Here is a 19,324-nt window from a genome sequence, read left to right on the forward strand (position 1 = left end):
GGGTAAGGAAACGTTGGGGGATCCACGCAAGCCATACCTCCCTGGAAGCCCCCGGGTGTCTAGTTTTCAGAAATATATGGGTTTGGTAGGTTTCCCTAGATGGCCGCCGAGCACCAGGCCAAAAACCCAGGTGACCCCCATTGCAAAACCAGGTGGTTTTGAGATAGGCAATTTTGATGTCACCTCACTACGTTTTGGGCTCTTGCCTGTCGCGGGTACTTGGGCCTCTCACACAAGTGAGGCACCATTTTTACCGGGAGACCCAGGGGAAAGCTGGGAGGTGGGAAATTTGAGATGGACTTAAGTATGGATTGTGGTGGACAGGCCTTCAAGGTTAACCCACAATTGACACCACTAGGGTACACCTGCTTGTGCTAAGACATCAAGCCTTCTAAGGTCTAGTGGGGCCTTCTACGGTCTAGCATGGGAATGTGCTCCCTGTACAGTGGTGAGGTGGACTGGTCATGAATGCGGAACCCGGTTCCCCAGTTCCAAATTCCACAGCTCTGGCCATAGTGCCACATCCCCACTGAACACCATACTTGCCCACTGAAACTCGCACTGCCTTCAGCTGTAACCTAATTGTGCCCGCTATAAACACTTGGATGTGGCTCAATTCAAATTATGCACTTGATAAGAGTAATATGCTGCCTAAAAAAAAAAGAAAAAAGCAACCACTCATAGGGAATGCAAAGCATGTGAAATGTAAGCAGAAACAACATGGTTACCTAAACGATCTCTCACTAACTATTCAGAAATCAGCGAGTGGTTTCACCTGAAAAGTTATGGACATGACTAGAGGGCCCTGAAGGGAACCGTTTCACTGTCCATTGCTTACATCCTTACAAAACGTAAGCAGTATGATATAAAAAGACCACATCCATAAACACAGAGCCATGGTATACATTGTGTTTTCCAATCCACCCATCAACCAGGTATTGCAGTACCTCCAGGACTGGTACACTCTCCCAACCTGGAAACAACAATGCTCTTCAAAGGAAGACGAGAAAATGAAAGTAGCACTTCACTGGCAAACTCTGTAAAGTGATGCTGGTGTATTTGGATGTAAAAAAAACCAATCTGGCCACTTTGCAACCCCTCTGTCTTGCTATTATTCTCATATAAGAAATTCTATTTCTCTACATGCTGCTGCACTTTGGATTTGAAAAAAAGAAGGGCATTTCTCGGCATTTTTGGATCCATTTCACAGGGAAGCAACTAGAAAGACGAGCGTTTTTCAAATTTGGATCCATTTCACAGGGAAGGAACAACAGGCACACAGGAACGAAGCCGAGCCTCGTGGCATGCCTGGGCATACCAAAGTGCCCCCACCCCAACCCAAACCCACCAATGCAAAAATCATGCTGCTGCACTTTGGATTTGAAAAATTACAAAGAAGGGCATTTCTCAGCATTTTTGGATCCATTTCACAGGGAAGCAACTATAAAGACGAGCGTTTTTCAAATTTGGATCCATTTCACAGGGAAGCAACAACAGGCACACAGGAACGAAGCCGAGCCTCGTGGCATGCCTGGGCATACCAAAGTGCCCCCACCCTAACCCAAACCCACCGATGCAAAAAAAAAAAAACCTCCTCAGCCACAAAACTCACCTTTACTCTCCGACGCGCAGGAAGCCATTTGCTTCCTGCGCCACGGAGAGCAAACGGGAAACCTCCAATGACGTCAGCGCGGCTCGCGCGCTGACGTCATTGATGACGCGGGGAGGGCGGGCGGGGGGAGGCAGGGGAAGGTCTTCCCCTGCCTTCCCAGTAAAAAAAAAAAAAGATCGACCACTCACGGGGGGAGCGCCAGCGCTTCCCCCGTGGGTGGGTGCCATGACGAGCTGGACTCAGCATGGGCACAGCGCGACTGTGCTCCATGACGAGTCCACCTCGTCATGGGCACAGAAGGGGTTAAGACAAAGCTATACAATAGCCAACAAGTATCCCACCTAGGGTATGACTCGTCCCAAAACAAAACAGGGAAACACCTCTTAGGGAAAACCCACAGCAGAGGTCAAGAACATAAAAGACCTGTGGGAAACACCACAGACGGCTTACCAATTAGCCAAAAAATACACAGAGGGTCCAACCTGAGGACCTATACAGCTTCACTAACAGCCAAAATCACTCACCACAAAGCTGAATGGCAGAACCAATAGCCAAAAGAACTGAAGGACCCTGAAGGCATTCCAAGCCGCACACCGACAGGCAAACCGAAACACAAGGCCCCAAAGAGAAAGTTGAGATAAACGCCTCCCATAAGACACCGGAGCACCGACAAGCCGAAGCTTGGGGAGGGGGGACAGAGCCCCACAAGGAGTCGCTGAATAGCGGAGTCTACATGGGTGTGAAACAGAGTCCCATCAAAAGGCAAGTCAACAAGATGCTCCCGAACATTCTCTGGAAAGACGCCATCCCGCAACCAAGCATGGCAGCGGAGGGCCAAAGAACTCGCCATAGCCCGGCCAAGAGAATCTGAGACGTCCAAGGCCGAACGGAGAATAAATGTAGCTAACTCCCGACCATCCCGCACAGGGTGCCGCAGATCAGCACGGGCACCCTCTTGGGAGGCGCGAGACAGAAGGGACTCCGCAGAATTCCACAGGTCGGAAGTACCCCTGGACAACACAAAAAGTGTGTTGAGGGCACGCAGAGCAGCACTAGTGGAGGCAAAAATGTTACGCCCCCAGGAGTCCAACCACCAGGCCTCCTGTGAAGGCGGGAGCAGCACCGAAGGCAAGGAGGGAAAAGCAGCCCGCAGGACAGGGCCCTGGGCAGATGGGTGGGGAAAAAAGGCAGACTGGATCGTGCGGGGCAGGACGGTGGTAGTGAAGGAGCGGCTGAGGCACTGGATCCCCCATAGCAGGACGCCCCCAGGCCCCCAGAAGAGAGTTGTGGAGCGACGCTTCAAATGGGAGAAGCGGCTCCCCTCCACCAGAGCCCTGGTGGATAACCTCTAAGAAGTGGTACGTTGGGAGTGCAGCAACCGGATTGCCCATTTGCAAAATGCCGGTGGCCGTAGAAACGGCCCGGACAAAGGTCACACTCACCTCCATAGGGCGTCGTGGGGGGGGAAAGTAACTCTTCCATGGGCGAAGGCTGCAAACTAAGTCACCCGTCCCTGTGCCCTGCTGGAGGAAGAAAAGGCCAGCCCCGGTAGGCTGGAAGACCCATGGACGAGTGAGGGACCTGAGGAGTTTACGGAGAAGGCGGAGAAGCCTGCGGAGTAGACAACTGCAGGGAGCGGAAGAGCAGGTCCGGGGGCTGTGGACATGGAGACGGCGTAGAACCCACCCTGGAAGCCGCCAGGGGAAAAGCAATGACGCGGCATCCAGTCTCCGGTGAAGAGGAGACAAGGAGACGACAATCCTCCGGAGAGGAAGAGTCGACGATCTGATGTCGTAACGGCGCAGGGGAGTCCACCACAGGTGCCGGTGAGTCTTCAATCGTGCTAAAGTGTTCACCAGGGGTGCTGAGTCGACCTCCACCACCACGTGCCTCATCAGGGACGGGGGCAGGGTCGGAGCTGAAGCGGCCAATGAACGGCGGCGAAAAGGCGCCGGCTCGACCTCCGACGAGGCAGCCGCCGGTGCCGAGGACCGAGAGGGGCCCGGGGAGGCGCCCCGGATCCTGGTCTCCACCCGCAGCACCGCCAAGGCCGGGGAGGAAAGCTGTCGATGCGGGACAGGCTTCGGCTCGACCTCCGGTAAGACAGCCGCCTGCCCAGAGTACCGAGGGGGACTCTGGGATGAGCCGTGAGTCCCGGCAACCTCCTGCGACACCGCAGGGAACCCCGCGGGGCTTTGCGGCGAGGCAGGGACGCCGTGGGCCGAAGAGGCAAACCCCTTAGGGCTGCACCTCGACGACACCACACCTCCAAACCCTGAAGCCGATCTCGTCGGTTCCGTGGGTGAAGCTGCCGGCAAGTCCGCAGAAGGCCCTGCGCATGGCGGGGGATCCACGGACGCCGCAGGAAGAGGAGGGGGGCCCAAAGAAGCCTGCAGAGCCGTAGTGTGGGCCTTCATCTGGTCCCTTGTCACCCCAATGCCAGGAACAGGCGTATAGGGTGGCGACGGGCGAGGGCGCACGTCCCGAGAGGAACCCGCGCCCTCAGCAGAAGGAGGACAGGGCCTCGGTGGCAAGCTGCAGGACTTACCGGTGGGCGAATGACGCCCGTGGGGCCTTAATGAAGGACGATGCCGCACCTGGAAACAGCGGCTTCTGGACCCTTCCGAGGTAGGAGATGGACGCTGCAACGAGACCGATCTGGACAAGCGGGCCGAAAGCAATTTCATCTGGTGCTCCCGCTGGGACTTGGAGATGCTGATAAGCTTCGCAGTCCGTAGAATCATGGTTCTCGCCCAAACACCACATACAAATAGGGTGATGGTCCGCCGCTGACATCTGACGCGCACAAGAAGCACACATCTTGAAGCCCAAAGGCATTGCACACTGTTCCCAGCCCAAAGGCGGTAAAAGAGGCCTGAAAAACAGGTCAAGGGAACACACTCCGGATCCGCGTTGCACGCAGAAAGAAGGAAACTGACGTCAGTGCGCTAGGGTGGGACTTATGTGACCTCACTGACGTCGCGTCCGCGGACGACGTCAGGGCAGGGTCGCGTTGTACCGCCCTCGGTACGCAGAGATGCTGTGGCAAAAGTTTTCTGGATCCAGTCTAACGCCTGGGGATAATTCTACGTTAAGGAATCTGCGGCTAGTAGTCTCTATCAGATGTACAACACAATGCACAATTGTGCACAACTGCTCGTAGATTTACACACTTCATCTCTCAATGTACAACACTGAGCACATGTGTGCATCACTGCCCACAACACTGCACTTCGAGACCAAAAAGTACATTCCACACCCCTTTCCCACTCATGCTTTCAAATGCACATCTCACACGCTCTACTCTTGGCAAGGCTGTTCTACTCCGTGACAACTCCCACTAAAAGACAGCAAGATTACAATAAAGAAACTAAGAGAAGCAAGCATATGCAGGACTGTCGTACATCCAGTCTAGGATAAAATAACACACTAAAGTCAGTTAAAATAATGGTAGTCAAAGGTCATCACTGGGTGTCAAACCACAAGAGTGCCTCTAGCACTACATTCCACCCCATGACCTTTGACTATCATCACCTACATATATCAAAAAACTGAACCTCTTTATCTGAAAGCACAACTATGATTGAAACACTGAACTTCTTAACTGAAAACACAACTATGATTGAAGAACTGCATTTCTTAACTGAAAGCACAGCTACGATTGAATCACATGTTGAAGCAGTAACATTATAAACTCATGTGCTGAACTGAAAGCACAAGTATAATTGAAACACATTAAAACAGTGAAGTCATAAAGGCATGTGATAGTCATTTCAACGCATGTAGAAATAGCTCATGCATATCTGGATACTCAGCAAGAATAAATGTTTGATGGATACACAAAATAAATGATGCAAATAGAATCAAGCATATGAACTCAGTAATGCTCCTAATGTCTCAAATGGCTAATACTGGAACTTCTACTGTTGAAGCAGCCATACTTATATATTGTGCTAAAAAATAAAGGCAACATCATCTTTTTGTCTTTAACCCAAAAAACATCTTCTCTGATTGAAATTTCACAACATCTTTGTCGTTCTTCTTTTTAAACAAACAGTCCTTCTGTGTGAAAGACACACAGCCTTCTTGCATTTAAAAATATAACTGTGTTTTAACTTCATATTTATGATATCTGTTCATCGGTCTTGGAGGTCTGTCTGGTTTGTTCAGCCACAGGATGTCAGCTTGCACCGTCCGGTGATCACTCCAGGGTTGGGGAGGGACGGGGGGTCCCACCCACACAGGGCACACAGACACGGACAGAGACATCAGGCACACCAACACGTTGCAGTATGATGATCTGGAAAAGAAACCAGCATCACTCTTCTTGCAAAAAACATTTTTCAAAAACCACACGTTTTCCTTTCTCTGTTTTGAGTTTGAAGCCACATATTATCATTCCTGTCCGCACGATTCTCTGCTGGCTCTGGGGAATTATCTGAGAATTCTACCCACGCTATAGCCTCTGAATCCTTGGTGTTAGGATGAAATTATTTTCCCCTGCACAGTAAGAAGGGCTGGGGCAGTCTCCTTCCTGACTATTTTTCCACTCACTGCTGAATACATGCTCTCTTTATCAATTGGCAGAAGCCCAAAGCAATCCATCTGCTCTGGTAATTTTCCATTCTTCAGCTTGCCCCTCACCTTCTGTGGGATTTGTCTGGCTTGTGCATTCTGCCACATAAGAATCACAGTTCTGAGTAAATCTAGGTGGATATGCATCCCTTCATTCTCTGCACACCTGTTTGAATGGACTTTCTCTCCTAGGTGCTCATATTTAGTCATGCACACCAAATCTGAATCGTGTGACACCACCTCTGTCTCCAAGATTTTAGCCTTTTCATCTGTAAGGGAATTAAAAGTTCTGTCATGCACAGTAACTGCGCTTTGCAGTACAATCTGCCACTTCACTGTGGAATCCCGTGTGTCAAACTCCACCCCTGGACTTTCTATTGGGACCTGCACAAACTGTTCATGCAAAGCTGCAGTTTCTGTCTGTATATGCCATTGTATCACATTTGTTTCGTCCCATTGCATTTGAATCACATTATATATTTTTGTCTTCTGCCCAGTGTCTTTCAATGCGCAAAAGCACAAAAAGCATCTGTATTTGTCCAGCGTTAAGAAATGTTACAGTCCACAACTTTAAAAGCATACTTTTCTTTCCCTGTGTTTCACAAGTACTAAAAATAGCACACTGCACCTGAACTGGCACACAAGATACACTGTCACATTTCTGAATTGACCACATTTTAAAAACATTCTGCACAGCCTGTTGTGCAGATTCAAAAGCACATTGTTGCATTTCTTTTTTCAAAATAACGTTTTTCTATGTAGAGCAAGATTCATCATTCAGTGATATGTCTAATTTATACCTGCAACCAGCGATCGCTAATTCTAAGAAACTGGTCTGTTTATTTTCCTACACATTCACATTTTCTCGGTTCAAATTCATTTCTGGCTGAGGAATGTCCTCAAAAGAATAAATTAAGACCTTCTGTGAGGCCGACAGATTAACTGGCAAACTCTCTAGGTTCACATTTTTCACATATGACTCATCCTGACTATCTAAACACCCTTGCAAAACAAATGGCATCGGAGCTTGGTACATGTTTAACTCTTTTTTCAAAGACTTGTTTTCAAACTGAGCATCAGCCAACTCTCGTCTCAGCTCACTACATTCTTTTTCTAAATGTTCAAATTTTTGATACATTCTAAACAATGCATTCAAAATGACACCACTGTTTCTGTCTGAAATACTACGTTTTTTTCCCCTCTTCACATAACTCAGTTGGAATCTGGGATTCTGCAACTGAAAACAGGCATTTCAGACAGCATTTTCCCATTTTAATTTTATGCTCATATCCTGCCGACTAAGCCAAGATGTCTTGATTGCGCCTATCAGATAATACAGAATCTTCCACATGGTAGCCCACAAAAGTTCCTGCTTGTTTTTGAGTGAACGTCTCACTTTTTCTTCAACAGATCAAGAATTTAAAAGCCCACGGGACAGAGTTTCTTAGTGCTCCTGATTCCTACTATGACCAGCTAAGAGCGAATCTAAAAAATGCAAAAATAAAGGTCAATGAGGACATAACCACACTGCAGGTGAGTTTACATAAACTATGTGTTAGGGGTTTAAATGTAGTCTTCTATTTTACAGTTTTTATTGGTTTGCATTACATTTAAAAAGGTCTGTGTACGTTTTGCACATTTTACACTATGAAAGGTGGAATGTCTGTTAAAATCATTTGTACAGTTGATGAGATTATGGTCAGGTAATAAGGGCAACAGTCTCTATCTAAACAAAGAACAGCAGGTGAAAGGGATCTATCACTGTACAGGACAGTGCTTTGCCAATTGATGCAAAAAAGCAGAATTATACGGTGCATTGGTCTGATAAGCCACATTTTTAGGTACGGTTTGACACAGCAGCAGTCTACAAGATTTTTTTTTTTTTAAATATACATAGATTGGGCTTTGATTCCGCACAGAGGAATATTTCTAAAACAACTCATACTTTTGGTTGTCTGGTGTATTATTCTGCCTCCCGTTAAGGTCTTCCAGTGAAATGCATAGGGGACTATTTAACAGCTAAAAAGTAAACTTAATCATCACACTGTTTGTCACATTCAATTCTTCAACTGTTATGCTAATTTTGAAAAGAAAATATTATTTTGCTACTTTGTTTTAGGCACTGGCAAGCAAATAGATCTGCCTTTAATGTGCTAAACAGCATTTGTGAATGCCTGAGTTTAAATGTGTTAGTACATTAAAGCCAGACCTATTGGCTTTGTAAATGCTCGATTTAATCTGTGATTATTTTTATATGAAGTGAGCATGAAAACGTCACTACTATGATTTTAAGCTGTTTATACTTTATATTGCAATTTCCGGCTCAGTAGATTTGACTCAACTATTTCCTGAATTAGAGCTATGTAGGAGGAGGGAGACATGAGCACTGACTACCACTAAATCTTATGAAGTACCCTGCAAACGTAAGGGCTACATACATCCAAGTGTGAACCCAGCACTCATGGACACTACATGTAATCTGGGGGAATGAGGGAGCCCAGCCATGACACTATATAGATTGACCAAGCAAAACTCGTAGGTAGCCTTCCCAATGGGTTTCTGGGTTCATTTCTTGTCCATCGAAGCAAGGACGCCCATGTCTATAGGAGTACCACTCTGGGTGGACATTAACAGAGTTAAACGCTCTGTTGTTCAACAAGATGTTTAAATCAAAATGACCGCTTGTCAGGGAACATGTGGTACAGGTCTCCTGCACATCTATCAGGACAGCTAGAATGATAATAAGGTAAGCAGATTGCCTCATGAAAACAGTGCAAGGGAGTTTAGACACTACCTGTTAGCAAATAACTGCGCACAATAGAGCAGAAATCTTAACTTTGCACTGCAATTAATTGGGATTTGTTTTAATATTGTATTTTTTGACACATGATTCTGATTCGCATTTTAAGTTGCAAAGATGTATTCATTCTATACTGCAGCATGGCTAGTATGTCTATCTGAGCCGTTATGAGTCGTATCAGGCTGAGGATTCAATAGCAAAATACAGATGAGACTTTTCGTGGGTGAATTAGATCCAAGATTACATTACAATGCAGGTTTATCAATCTGTGGTTATGGTTAACAATAAGAATAAATAGGAAATTTGTGTCAGCCATTCTGTTGAAAAACTTCATCCTGGGATTACAAATACAAAATTATTAGCTGTAGAAGTAGTACATGACTGGAACAAAACTGACGTTTTACAAGATACTAATGAAACCATGCATTTTACTGTGACAGAATACAGGCTATATTTGTGGTGGTAATGACGCTTCTAATGGTAAAAAGAAAGCAAAAAGCATGTTGGTACCATGTGGGTACCACTGTCACTGGTAGAGTTAAGAGATGGTAAAGTTGATAACATAACATATCCTTTGTCAAGTTAGATCGGAGAGGGTATTTTACTATGAAATTAGGACTATGTATGACTAGCCTAAACAGTTGTCAGCTAAATCCCAAAGGGTTGCAGATAAATAATGTTTTCTCATTCCTAGGAATTAAAGATCCTTGTTGATTTTGATGACAAAGGATACCTTCTTCAGATTTTCACGAAACCCATGCAGGACAGACCCACTCTGTTCCTGGAGGTCATACAGCGATACAACCACTTTGTGAGTATTCATACTTTTACATATTACAAGGGTTACCACTGCAAGTCTGGCCAAAAGACTTTGGGCCAGATGTAGGTAAAACCCAAATAGCGAGTTCTTAATAGCGATTTTAACCGAATCGCTATTAAGAACTCTCAAAGTGCGATGTAGAAAATAAATCGCAAAAAAAAGCGATTCGTTAATCGCTAAAATAACTTCCGAATCCGCATTACCGAATCTGTATTAGCGATTCCGCATTACCGAATCGGTATTAACGAATTCGCAAATTTAAGAAATCGCTAATTAGCGAATCAGCCAATTCGGTGCACCCTGATGACCTCACAAGCAGGAAGTGGCCTGACACATCCTGTTACACTGAGCCTGAAGCAGTGGGAGAGGCAGGGAGCAGAACCAAAGAGCCAGGAGCAGCTCAGCAACCACCTTGCAGACCCCCAAAACAACCATGGACACACAGGAGAAGGCAACGGAGGCTGGAGAGTGGAAGAGAAAGCACAAATTTAGTGAGAGGAAGTTGGAGGAAAGTATGTCATTACATCGCATACTAATACCACGCATACCATTACAACGCGGGTATTACTACGCGATGTCAATGATAACGACACGCCATTACATCGCAAACTATTACCACGACTATGCCTTTACCACGCATGCCATTACAACGCAAAGGCATGCGTGGTAAAACTATACTTGTGGTTACAGTTTGCAAGGTAAGTGACTACCCTACCACTACACAACCCTCCCCGACCCCCAATCCTCTCCCTACAATTACACTACCCTGCACAACCCCCGACACTACCCTAAAAGACTACAATACACACACACTACAACACTACCCTAAACCCTAATGCACTACACTACACACACACTACACTAGTACCCTAAATCACTACACTACACAAACACTACCCTAAACCCTAAAACACTACAGTACACAAACACAACACTACCCTTAACCCTAAAACACTACACTACACTACACAAACACTATAATACTACCCTAAACCCCTACACAAACACTACAACACTACCCTAAACCCTAATGCACTACACTACACAAACACCACTCTAAACCCTAAAACACTACACAAACACTACAACTCTACCCTAAACCCTAAAACACTACACACACTACAACACTACCCTAAACCACTACACTACACAAACACTACAACACTACCCTAAACCCACACTACACTACAACACTACCCTAATGCACTACACTACACAAACACTACCCTAAACCCTAAAACACTACACTACACAAACACTACAACAGTACCCTAAACCACTACATTACACAAACACTACAACACTACCCTAAACCCTAAAAAACTACACAAACACTACAACACTACCCTAAACCCAAAAACACTACACTACACAAACACTACAAAACTACCCTAAAACACTACACTACACAAACACTACACTAAACCCTAAAACACTGACACTACCCTAAAACACTACACAAACACTACAACACTACACTAAACCCTAACAACCTGACACTACCCTAATACACTACACAACACTAAACCCTAAAACACTGACACTACCCTAATACACTACACAAACACTACAACACTACACTAAACCCTAAATTCACTACACTACACAAACACTACAACACTACCCTAAACCCTAAAACACTACACAAACACCCTAAAAATATCCTAACACGTAAAACACAACCCCACACAACACAAACATTACAACACTACTTTAACACTACCCTAAACCCTACAAAAGTAACCCCAAGCGCAAACCCCCTTACCTCTCTATCCTCGTGGTTCCCCTCCAGCATCGCCGTCTCTACTCCCGGTTCCTGCTTCGAGGGGCAGTGCACGTTGTTGTGAGGAAACAGCCTCAGTTTCCTCACAACTACTTGGATAGCCATTACATCGCATGCGTTAAAAAAGCGCATGCGATGTAATGGTATGCGTAGTAAACGCTACGTGTTGTTACATCGCATGCGTTGTAATGCATGCAAAGTAATAGCAACGGGTAGTAAAAGTTGCATTGAAATGGCTGTTTCCCAGTTGGAGGAACTAATTGAGGAGGTGGTGAAGGACCACAACCAGCTCTTCGGAATAAAATCCCTGCACGTTCCTGAATCGCATAAAAGAAAAATTTTGCTTCTGATCCAGGAAAAAATAAATTCCATTGGTGTCACCCAGCGCTCGATAGACGAGCTGAAGAAGCGCTGGTACGACCTCCACAAACGTGCAAAGGAGAGGATGGCTGACCGGATCAAACAAGCCAAAAAGACAGGTGGCGGGACATCTAATGCGCCTGCACCAACCCTTGGAAGAATTGGTGGAGTCCACCCTCCAGTCGGAGAGCGTGATTGGCATCGGAGATGCAGACAGCTCAGCCTGAGGAGCCAACATACAAGGTAAGATGCATGCACAGTATGATGTGCCCCCTCCCTAACCCCAATCACCCAATGACCCAGTGTGAATCCCACTCCAGTCCATGATTTGCACACAAAAAAACAGCAATGCATCATGGGAGATGTAGTCCCAAATAACACATAGCATATCAGTTAGTCCACTGAACCAAAATGCAGGTCACACACATCAGTAAATAAGCAAGCGGGGGAACTTAGTTTAATTGGCAGTCATGAAATTTATTGAAAGGCTAATGCTGCTAGACAAGTGAGTAAATGGACATTCTGTATCCACAGGCGAGCCATGCGCCAGGCTGCAGAAGGGGAGACAGAAGAGGCACCCAGGGAGAGAAACACACAGGATGAGGAGGTCCTGTCACCTGCTGAGGTCACACCACCACCACCACCACCACCACCACCACCAAGAGCCAGGAGGTATACAGTGGGTAGCCTCCAGGAGATGGAGGGGTCAGAGGAGGAGAGCATGGGAGCCCAACAGACCGTGCAGGAAGAGGATGTACACACAGCAGGAACACAGTCCCCCATGGAGCTTATCCACACAGGTACCCGACGACGACGCCCAAGGGCACATAGTCCTGATGCACAGGTAGAGGAGTCCAGTGTCTTTGCAGGTCTGGAGGGGAAGAAGCTGAAGGTGCAGCATCTGCAAGGCAAAAGAATACGGGCAAAGCAACGCCAGATGGGGGCCATCAACAAAAACATAAGTGACATGAAGGAGGGCATATACTGCCTTAACAAGGGCATGCGGGACATGTTAGAGGCTGTAAGACTGTAAGACTGTTATGCAGCAAGATGGAAAACAAACGTAGGGAAAGGCGCTGGGACAGACAGAGAATGGATGGGTACACTAAGGCGGTGAACCGGCTATGCAATGCCACCCATGTCCTTAGCAGGCGCTCGGTGGTCATGCAGTTTGAGATGGCCAACTGCAGCCGTGACGTCACAAGGGGGTTGGTCACAGTCACCAGTGCCTTAGAAGTGCTCCAGACCACACAAATCGCTGCCACAGGATCGGGGGATGTGGCTGAAAGTGAGGCGGCAACAAGCCGCAGCTGTATCGCTCCCCCAATATAAGAGTCCAGGAGGCGCAGTGGAAGGCACGGATCAGCCGCAGGACAGACCTCTAGGGAGGAGAGTGTGCCTAGTGAACGCAGCAGTGCTGCGCGTGGGCGCAAGAAAATGAAATCAGGCAGCACCTGACTTTGGTCGATGGGTGAAGTAACCCATTTGACAAAATGATGGGATTTGGAATATTGCATGGGGCGTATCTATGCCATGCTGGGGTTGTTGAGGCACTGTGAGGCCATCATGGTGTGGTGGTGTGCTGTCCTATTGCCTGACTGAAGGTCAATAAAACACTGAAACACAATTGCAGTTACTCGCTTTGTCTCATTACTTACTCAGAAATAGTTGTGTATGATCTCAGCCCATCTGTGTCTCCCATCTGGTGCTGCTGCAACACCTGCTGCGCCGTGGTTGTGGACAATCCTCACCCTCATCCAGTGATTCAGTGAGTAACACGGGTGTTCTCTTCTTTGTGGCCAGGTTATGCAGCACGGCACATGTAGCTATTCTTTTGCAGCAGATCAGAGGCCGGTACTGCCGTGCACCTCCACTTTTGTGGATGCAGTGGAACCTGCTTTTCAGGAGTCTAATGTATGCTCCACCACATTCCGCGTAGATTTATGGGCAATATTAAATCTCCTTTCACTGGGGGTAGATAGGTTGAGGTATGGGTATGGAGTCAGGATAAATGCACGCACCGCATATGCGCTATCACCTAAGTGTTAAAGACAGAAAGATTATTCACAGTCAGCTATTGATACATCAAAGGTATACATCAGGGTGTGTCACATAGATTTACCTAGCAGGTATCCTTCTCCAAATTCACCCCCAGCAAGACTGGTATAGATCCCACTGTTCCTGAAGATGTAGGAATCATGCGTGCTCCCAGGAAAATTAGCAACGATGTTGGTAATGATGTGGGACGCATCACATATGACCTGTACATTGATTGAATGTGTTGATTTGTGGTTACGGTAGATGTACTCAGTAGCAGAGGGGGGCGGGGGGGGCAGATTGGTATATGTGTCCCGTCAATGCACCCTATTACATGTGAAAACTGGGCCTTCTGATAAAAGTCCATCTTTGTCTTATGCAGTTCCGCCTGTCTGATGGGGAACCGGATATAGTGGTGCATTGTTTTGCGTTTTGGCATCCAGAAATGTGTTGAAAAAGCGTGACAGGCAACTCTGAGACACCACCAGCCACAGCTATTACCCCCTGGTAACTGCCGGATGCCAGTAGGTGCAGGCAACAAAGGACCTGTACATGTGTAGGTATTGCGTGCGCCCTTGGTGTCTGGTGCTCCAGGATTGGGTGCAGGTCACGGATCAGGTCTGGGATGGTGGTTGGGTGAAGCCTGTACCTCTCATGGATTTCTGCCTCTGTGAGTTGGAATAGTGTGATGCGCAATCTGTATACGCGTTCCTGTCGTCTCCAGATCCTTGGTGCTGCAGCTTGCATCCGTTCCCGCCTTGCAATGAAATAGAGGGCCGCCATTGTGTTCACGCAGATGCATTCTGGGGCTGTTTATATGCTGTGCACCTGGTTACCACCTGCTTTGAGTTAGTGTTAATTTGCGACGACTAAATTAGTGATTTTTTATGAAATCGGTATTAGCGATTTTATGTACATTGTTTTGCGACTCTATTTTGCGATTCCTATTTAGCGAAGCGCTAAATAGTGAGTCGGTGTGGCATATTCGCTAATTAAGGAATCGCTATTTTTTTTCCTTTATTTTTAGCGATTCTTTATTTAGCGATTCGGTGTTTCTGCTTCTACATTTCACATGGGTTGTTTAGCGATCGCAAACGTGGAAATTCTGCGAATTTTTGCGCTTGTGATCGCTATATTTCTACCTACATCTGGCCCCTAGTATTTAAGTATCTGGAATAGCAGCTAACCTTTCAGTATAGCAGACCTCTGTGAATTATTTATAGATATTCCATCTGATAGAATAGAAGCACGTGCTAATAGCAGGTGCCCAGCACCAACTAAGATCATGTGGTGGGTTGAGGTGATGGCACAATTGGGAGGATTTCACAGTTACTAAAACACCACCCGTGGTATTAGTCCACTGTGAAGGTTGATAGTCCCCTGAAAATAATCGTAGGATAATGTCCCAATACACAAAATCTGTAAAACTGGAAAATATGTATGTGGCAGAGGAAGTTTGAGGCTAATGCCATGTTTCCTAATGTTTAGGTCCTCGAGTGCCTTACTTTAGGAATGAGAATTCATTCCAATGACTGAATTTACGCTAAATCAAATGCCACCATGTAGACACTAATCCAAACAGGAAATGTACCTTTGTCTGCCAGTTAACTGATTAAACTCTCTGCAAGTGTATTGCTCGCTGCTAATTACCAGCCTCGCTCTCTCTCGCTTTAGCTCTGCGTCAGCTGGTAATGACTGAACTCTCTATTGCCGATTCCCTTTACTACCAGATGACAGCTGACCAATTCCTGATATCTAAACCCGGTCGCCGCATTTGTTGAGCTCTTGATTCTGATGCAATCTGTTAATGGCTGACACCCCTATTGTTAAAATTCAGTATCAGATGATAATCATTGACCTATTTTGTAAGAGCAACGTACTACTTAGCATTGACTTATGACCTTTTTAAAAAGTTTTGAAAGTCCGCTCTTGACCCATGGGATACATTTTAAGTTATTTACCTTTCTTTAATAGCTCATCATTTTTATGCTTGATTATTTATCTGAGGCACATCTTTCTTTGCAACAGTATGCACATAGTGTCAAACGCTAATGATTTGCTGTCTCTCTCTTTGATAGCGCTTTGGTGCTGGAAACTTCAAATCATTGTTTGAAGCTATTGAAAAGGATCAAAATGCAAGGGGGAATTTGACGATCTATATTACAAATGGAGAATCCCACGTCCTTTCCTGAAAATGCTAGTGACCAGAGCATTGTGAAGCAGCTTACATAAATTAGGATATGCCCTCCCTCATGCTCAGTGTTGCTGCATTTTCACTCAAACCTTGGCTTGTGGTCGCAGAAAAGAATCCAGGGGCAAAGCCACCTTTGTTTTCCCATTTCCATATCACCCAGACACCTTGCGACTCGCAATGCTCTCATCTAGGAGACCTCCGAATAACAGAACCAGCTTGTGGGAGATAAATTCTCAGCTTGCCCACATGAGCATTGTCTTCCCATGCTGTCAATCAAAATTACTAAGTAAAAGTCTCTTTCCAATGTTATTTCAGATGATCAGCGGCAGGAAATGGTTAAAAAATCTAGAAGCAGCTTTAGACCACTGTTGAGAGGGTGGGGAGTTGGGATCAGCTTGGATTATGAGCCTTGAAACTCTTAAAATACATTGATGTTAAATACGCATCCAAACACAGTATTGTACAAACAGAAGGGTAAAATGTGCTAGAATATGTAAAGTAAACATGAGTAATAAAAACTCTTCTTACAGGCTACTCTATATGTTTCTACGTCATATTCAGAACCTGCTATTTATAATCTTGACAATGATATGCGTGAGCAGTGCTTTACACAGAGGCACATGTCAGGCCCATGATCGAGGTCCTGAGACAGTCAGTAGTCACTTATCAGCTCTCTGATGTGTTACCTGTTGCAAACCACCCGTGTCCAGGGCTCTAGGCACTATAGTTGTTGTCAAATATTCCTATCGAGTAGAGTGGTGCGGAAATCAAGGCTTAATATAGGGGATGTTGAAGATTTAAGAGTTTAAACAGTGTCGGCAGGAAATGTCCCTGAGTGGGCCCCGCGCGCGCACACACACACATACACTCATCTACATATGCTCTAAATCACACCCATCCATTCACAAGTCTACACACATACACCCACTAGTCACATGTACACACCTATTCAGAGCGCACACAAATACACATACATTCATGACAAACACACGGACCCAAAAAACACAATTTATCAGGCCGTGACAGTGACATCAGGTTTCAGGAGGGGAATCGCTGTGGTTACTGGTGGATTGCAGAAGTCTACCTTGAGTCATTTTTTTTGTTTAAATTTCTTTATTAGCCTTTTATCTTTTTCCTTTATAATACGTACAGTGAATTCACTGTTGTTCCACAGGTTTTTGCGTTTTTACATATTGTTTACATCTCACATTTACAGTTATGATTACAACAATAGTTACTAATGGTATATATGTTTCCTCTCTATTCTGCTAGTTAAGTTTACCCTTTAGCTGTTACTAACTCTTCTCGTGATATTCGCTTCTACTTACACGTATGTTCCTGTTGTCTGCACTTTAGCCTGGGTCTTGGTATGTCATATGGAGGGGAACATTTGCGTATTAATAGTTCAAATGTGGGTTACATCATACATATACAGCCCATTTTGCTCTAAATTCAAACACATTTTCATCAATGCATAAACTATCTAATAATAACAAACAAACCAACACATTCAGTTCGTTGCATATTTTTACCATGTCTTAATCATTTTATGATCCAGCCCCTCCCCGTTCTCTCTCCCCATTGCGTCTTGTCTAACTTTTCCCATCATGTGGATTTGCGTCCCTTATATTTTTCTTTGCCTCGCTTGATATCTCACCCTCAACACTTGCATATGCTCCAGGGTGTATTCCATTCAACTGGCTGCTTCTTCTCCGTTCTCTTCCCTACTCTGCACACTGTCTCGTTCTGCGTAGTGAGTCTCAGCTCGAGTATCAGCTAGAATCATGTCCCAGTACTGCGCAACGAGGTATTTACGCAGGCCAGCTATTTCTTCCCTGTGCAGCGCAGTACGTTCTGCCTGGGCACACACCGCGAGTGAGTTTTTCCAGCCTTTAAAAGCCAGGGGACGCTTGGCCTTCCAATGCTTAGTGAGTAGTCTTTTGGCCGCTATTAGGGCTAGATCTATAAATCATGAGGTGACTCTCTGCTTCTTAGATCTAGGGAATATCCCCGGTATGCATTCTTCCCAGTTGTGAAGTGAAGGTCGATCAGTGTACGCAGCTAGTGCTTCTGTTATCTCTTGCCAATATGTTTGTAGTACCCTACAGGATTATAGCATGTGTAGAAGGTCCGCCCCTATCTGATTACATCTGGGACATGCCGCGGTCATCAAATTGAAGTAGTTGTTTAGCTTGTCAGGCGACAGGTATGCTCTGTGTATAATATATGTCTGTATGGCACGAAATTTAGCATTTCGTGGGATTTGCGTATGGCTGGCTAAGATACTTTCCCATTCCTTTTCTATCCACTGTCTTCCCCTGTCTTCTTCCCCTCTTGTGCATAATGACACGAATAACTGGATGGTGTGTGTCAACAGTGCTTCTGCCAGCCAGTGCACTATATGGCTACAATTTCCCATCACATGCAAATATTACACAAGTGGTGCATTTGTGGCACAGTATCTATATCACCCCAGGCCGGTTAATGGCCGTATAATTGAGTTATATAAGAGGAATTGGCCTGCTGGTAACTCATATTCACTGATCAATGTGTCAAAAGGTATCAGTGCACCTTCCACAAACAGGTCGCCAAGAGTGTGTATCCCAGCCTCCTCCCATTGCCCTAGCATACCATACTTTGTGCTTCTTTTGTTTCTCGGGGTGCCCACTAGGGGCACTGCTGGCGCGTGGAGTATTATGCTCTTAGCGAGATATAGACTGTGCTTGTAACAGCGGTTAGCTAGGGCTCAGCCTGTGGGCGTCTGCATCGAGGGGCGCGCCATTTGATGAGATATGTGATATATCTCTGAAATAACGACCACACTGGTCTTCCTGTGACCGTGTCAGATGTGTTATGCCCCGCCAGTCATTGGGCCACCCATTGTAGCTGCAGCGCTAAATATATAGCTCTAAGTTCGGGACTGCAAGCCCTCCCCCTTTCAAAGGTGCATATATTTTCCAAAGCGCTAGCTATTCTATGGTGACCTTTATTCCCTGTAAAGTCCTGCAACCTTTGTTCTAGTTCCCGAAATACCTTAGTTGGGACGGAGACAGGTAGGTGTGCAAAATAATACTACAGCTTAGGTAAGATTACCATTTTGGTCAAGGTTACTTTACCCATCACATCCAGTGGCAGCATTTCCA

General features: G+C 45.8%; 1 long non-coding RNA gene across 1 annotated transcript in view; it reads right to left on the reverse strand.

Moving 5' to 3' along the window:
- Positions 1 to 5,575: 5,575 nt before the first annotated feature.
- The window catches only part of LOC146859072 (uncharacterized), a 58,250-nt gene continuing 44,501 nt past the window's right edge, over positions 5,576 to 19,324 (reverse strand). The window contains exon 3 of the long non-coding RNA XR_014979735.1: positions 5,576 to 5,912. This is a non-coding gene — a long non-coding RNA (uncharacterized LOC146859072). The remainder of the gene's footprint in view (positions 5,913 to 19,324) is intronic.

The sequence above is a fragment of the Triturus cristatus genome, chromosome 3_2 (genome assembly GCF_964204655.1).
Source record: "Triturus cristatus chromosome 3_2, aTriCri1.1, whole genome shotgun sequence".
Classification (NCBI taxonomy): Eukaryota; Metazoa; Chordata; class Amphibia; order Caudata; family Salamandridae; genus Triturus; species Triturus cristatus.